The sequence below is a fragment of the Myotis lucifugus genome, unplaced genomic scaffold (genome assembly GCF_000147115.1).
Source record: "Myotis lucifugus unplaced genomic scaffold, Myoluc2.0 scaffold_11223, whole genome shotgun sequence".
In the NCBI taxonomy this organism is placed as follows: Eukaryota; Metazoa; Chordata; class Mammalia; order Chiroptera; family Vespertilionidae; genus Myotis; species Myotis lucifugus.
Genome location: NW_005882271.1, coordinates 1 through 5,266, shown reverse-complemented (window position 1 = coordinate 5,266; position 5,266 = coordinate 1). Strand labels below are relative to the sequence as shown.

General features: G+C 44.9%; 1 long non-coding RNA gene across 1 annotated transcript; it reads right to left on the bottom strand.

The window, feature by feature from the left end:
* Window positions 1-488: 488 nt before the first annotated feature.
* Window positions 489-4,141, bottom strand: LOC102441312. Its single transcript, XR_002827966.1, has 3 exons — window positions 4,044-4,141; window positions 2,543-2,611; window positions 489-538 (listed from the first exon to the last, which is right to left on the bottom strand). It is a non-coding gene; the product is annotated as an uncharacterized LOC102441312 (long non-coding RNA).
* Window positions 4,142-5,266: the final 1,125 nt, after the last annotated feature.

Below are 5,266 nucleotides of genomic sequence, written 5' to 3'. Positions count from 1 at the left end.
ACCATCATATCTAAACAAGGCCTCTTCTCATCCTTCTCATCCCCTGTTGTCTCGCCCTGTTCACAGCACTATCTCAAAATAGCACCTTTAAACTCTCCTTTCCCTGTCTCCTCCACCCTGAGACTGCGGGGCTCAGAGTTCCAGCCCCAGCCCCAGGCTCAAGGTCAGGCGCACAATAGTCACCCAGCACATACACATAAAATGAGTAAATGCACGGAATCAGCGGGAGTATGTACGGCGGTGAGGGCGCCGCGGTCTGGGATCTGGATGGCCGGGGAAGAAGCTGTGTGACTAAGGTGAGGGGACGGTGAGGGCAGAGCCATCCGTGTGGACGCTGCCAAACAGGAACAGGGAAAATAAACTAGAATTAGAAAATGGAAAGTAAAGTGTCTTTTCTTCAAAAACCACACGTGGTGGGGTAGGGAAGCTGGACGGAGTGATCATGACCTACCAGGTTTTCTATAGAGAGCTGGAACTGTCTGATTTCACGCAGGGTCTCGTTGTCTCTCTTCACTTCGTTCACATACTGTGCCAAGTCCTGCGGAGCGAAGAGAAGGGGACAAAAAGAAGGCCCATGAGATGGGAGGAGAGAGGAGAGCTGTCCGAAAGAAAACACATCATTCCTTCAGGAGCGGCAAAAGCACCTGTGGCTTTTCAATGGCCATCGAATCAACCAAAGCTGCTCACCAAGAACAAGTTAAAAATGTCTGGAGGACAGCCCGGCCGGCGTGGCTCAGTGGTTGAGCATCGACCTATGAACCAGGTCACAGTTCAATTCCAGGTCAGGGCACATGCCAGGTTGCGGGCTCGATCCCCAGTGTAAGGTGTACAGGAGGCAGCCGATCAATGATTCTCTCTCATCATTGATGTTTCTCTCTCTCCCTCTCCCTTCCTCTCTGAGATCAATAGAAATGTTGTTGTTTTTCAATGTCTGGAGGACAGCTGGGAAGACCGAAGAGGTGTCACTTACCTCACCCTTGAGAAGAACAGGATTAAAAAAAAAAAAAAGTGACCCCACACAGAACAACAGAAAGGGAACCAGATCAGGAGAATGTACATTCCGAAGACATTAACAACGACCCTGAGAGGAGGACATGTCACTCGCGTTGGAGTAAGGGCAGAAAGGAGGGCTCGGCGAGGGAGGGAAAGGTAACTAAGTTAGACCAGGAACCTGCAGGACTGTTCTCTGCCATCAGTTCGTGTCTCTATTCCTGGGAGCCTTCGATCACATCTCCTTTGAAAGCAGAGGGGACGGAGGCGAGAGAGAGCAGAGAACTCGGGGAAACGGGGCGCCATGAACACGGCCCCCTTGCTCCCTGGGTGCCGCCTATTTTTAAATGTCTGCTCTCATTTCGGAGGAAACAGTAGCTAGTCTTCCACCCGGTGACCAGCTATTTTTATGGTACGCGCTCTCCATTCTCTGTGTTCTGGGGTCTTTTTCATCGTCTCTGTTCCCTTCAGTTCATCTGAAGCAGCGGGAACAGAACTCGGACAAAAGGCAGTTCTGAACTCTGTTCTAAATGAAAGTCTGACTTTTCAGAGCCTGTATCTATAAATGATCTCTTAAAATTAGACCCTTGGTATGACTTTTTGTAACAGTAAGTAACTGGGTGATGAGCCCTGACGGGGTGGGTGTAGAGCCGCTGGGAAACGGCCCAGAGACCCGGAGAAGCATCACCACCGTCTCACAGTCGCCTCTCGTTTTGCTCTGAGGACACATTTGCTTCTGAGGACACATTTGCTTCTGTTTTAAATTAGGGATGAATATTTCCTTCACAGTTCAGCACAGCGTGGAAGCTGGGTCTTAGAGATCCCCCATGTGCTCAGAAAGTCTGCCTCTATCTACTCGTCATTCTTGACTTTCAGGTTTCCCTGAACATAGAAACCCAACCTGAACCTCATGTGCACTGACGCTCAGCATCCGCAAAGGAAGCCTGGCAGAGGCCTCACCGGAGAAAGCTCCCGCCCACCTGGTGCTTACACAGCCGCAGTGTTCTATTGGCGACCACCCAGAGAATGTCGAAGGCAACCACGATATGAAATCATTCCTGGAGGCTATGGAAGTTGTCATAACATTCACAAATAACAAAAATTCTTTTTGCCCAGCCAGCGTGGCTCAGTGGCTGAGCATCGACCTATGAACCAGGAGGTCACAGTTCGATTCCCAGCTGAGGCACATGCAGGCTCGATCCCTAGTGTGGGGCGTGCAGAAGGCAGCCGATCAATGATTTTCTCTCATCATTGATGTTTCTGTCTCTCTCTCTCCCTCTCCCTTCCTTTCTGAAATCAATAAAAATATATAGTTTTTTAATTATTTTAATTCACCTGTTGGTTTTATGTGTTTTTATCTAACAATTAAATTCATACAAGTGTATTTATTTCAGTCAAAAACTATTCAACTCTCCCCACCAGAAACAAAACTACACAAATACTTGTGTATATTATAATATATTAGCATACCATGCATATGGCTTAGCAGAGTCTTCTCTTGTTTTCAGGCAAGAATAACAAACACAAGCAAGGTCACAGCGCATCGCTTTACCTTCATTGCATCCAGAGCCAGCTTCAGATTCGCCTTCTCTGTGGGGTCGGTGGTATGCTTGACCAGCTCCTATTTGGAAGACACAGTTCAGTACTATTTTCATCAAATTAACACCCAAACATAAGGAAGAAAACATTTAAAAAATTAACCCATTATGTAGGTTTGGCGCAGCCACAAACAGTAGAGAATTTCTCAAAAAATTAAAATGGAACTGCCTTAATAAGGCTCAGTAATTCCGCTCTGGAAATATATCCGAAGAAACCCAAATCACTAATTTGAAAGGATATATGCTCCCCTATGTTCAGTTACAGTGTAATTTACAAGAGCCAAGATCTGGAAGCAACCCAAGTGCCCATCATCATGGGACTGAACATACTTTCAAAATTTAAAGTACAAAACAATCCAAGAGGAATTAGGAAAAAGTTTGCTAAATTTCATAAAAGTATAGTCAGATTTGATACTTTTAGAAGTCTGTCTAAAACCTAGATACAAACAGATGTGTCTTGAAAACTGCACCTTCTAAACTCTTCCATTGGTATTTAGTAACCAAAGTTACTAAATAAATTATTCTCTTATTTTGGACAGGTTTTTAGTTCCACGATGTCTCAGAAACTGATCGCCTTAGTCTTCCTTATTATTTCTTCATAAAATCCAATTTGAGTAGAGTTGCTCTGAGTTTAGGTCTCATACATGTTTTAATGCGTTTTAAAGAAATAATCAGGGTTTGAATTTCTCTGATTTCTCAGTAGAACAAAAATAGGGATGACTAATAATTCTGCGGCTTCAGTGCAAGAAATGTAATATTAAGAGGTCCAAAGCACAGAAGACTCCAAATCATATTTCACATGCAGGTAGGAGACCTGTTTAAAACAACATTTCACAAGCGTCAGCAGAGGAGATAGGCTAATGCAGTAGGACATTCCTTTGGAGCAGAACTAATGAGTCTCCTGGTACAGCCATCAAATTAAATTTATAAGACTCTCCACCCTCATTAGAGGACTAACCGTAGAAACCGCAAGCTTTGGGGTTATAACGAGAATCCCTGCAAAATACATGTAGCCTTGTTATAATCTACTAGAGCAGAAAGCAACCCAGAATGTGACACAACTCTTCAGGTTATGGTTATCAGGCAAAAGTTCTCCCAGAATTAACCTGCTGAATCCGGGTACATAGCACTATCGAGAATCTAGTAAGTGACTAATACTGACGACAAAGCATTTGGCCGAAGGGGTCTTCATATTTGTTTTGACCCGATTATTTAACTTTTAAATCTGTCTGGAGCCAGCTCTGTTTGCGGGACAGGGAGTGTGACCTCGTGAAAAATGAGCATCACCTTGGCTTCAAGGAAGGCAAGTTCCCAGCTGTTATTTCCCGCTGCGCCCCACTGATCATTGAGAATTGCAAGGGGCTCGGGCCCCAGACACGGAGCCTCGGGCACACAGTGGATGCCTCATGAGTATTTGGTCGAAGGAATGAAGGAACAGGGGATTAAGTGACGTACCTGCAGGAGAAGGTGGTACTTTAACACGCGCTGCATTGGGACCACGAGCAGGTCTCGGAGAGTGAACTTCCCGTTGTTGGCGCGTTTGGAACATTCCTAGTGAAAGGTGGTTTTTAAAACGTGCGTTAAAAACCGTTAGCTTTATCAAAGGGGGTCATAAAGCCAACACGAAAAGATGCAAAGGCCATACACAGAACTGTGACTGCATGATAAACATCTCCTTTTCCTTAACAAGCCTTGTTTCTAAAAAACAGAAAGCACCTACAATTAAAAACCAAAAACAAACCAACCTTGGAGCATTTCAGCTCTAACTATGAACCGGTAAGAAAAACTATGAAGAGTCTTTCCTCTGGGCCCTCCAGGGTCTTCCTCCTCACAGGCTGACAGCTCTGCCTTGTCCCCAATCTCATCCAAGCCCCGGCCCGTCCAACCCACATGGGCCGCCCCACCAACACACCCTGGTTCTCTCCAGCTGCCATGTGCTTGGCCCAGTTCCCGGCGAAATCCAGCGTTCTCCTCAGGAACTACACTTCCAGGCCTTTAGTGACAACCCCAATCAAAAGGATGCTCTCTCTGTGCCTTGTGGGTCTTTTCATTCTTGTTGTACATAATCCCTTCCCCAAGATGTCTCCCATACCTCTAAGAATCTGGTATTTGCTGAAGTGTTTGTTGAACTGAATGAAATGATTGACTCCAAAAATATGCTCAAGTGTAAACCTACTACAGGATTCAATGTTTCAAAAGCCTCGGGTTTCTTTTTTTTTTTTTTTTTAACATCACACTATTCTTTTTTTAAAGTGTATTTTAAACTAGTACTTTACTGTTTCTCACAGATCTATAGTGTCGTTCAAAAAGAATGGCTCAGTTGGTTGAGCATCGTCCTGTGCACCAAAAGGTCACTGGTTTGATTACAGGTCAGGGCACATGCCCTGGATGTGACTTCAATGCCCAGTACGGGGTGTGAAGGAGGCAGCCCATAGATGTTTCTCTCTCCCTCTCTGCCTCTCTCTCTAAAAATCAATTTAAAAAACAGAGTTCACAAAAATATTATTATTAGTGGGCAACTTAGTAAGTCCAAAATCCTCAGACAATTGCACATCCCAGACCAAGGAATTTGGGAAGGAGCTCAGGAAAGGAGTTATAGTCATGGAAATACTCCTTAGCTCATGACTTGGTTTCCCTGTGCCCACACTTAGCTCTTCTGGAACATAAAACGATATATC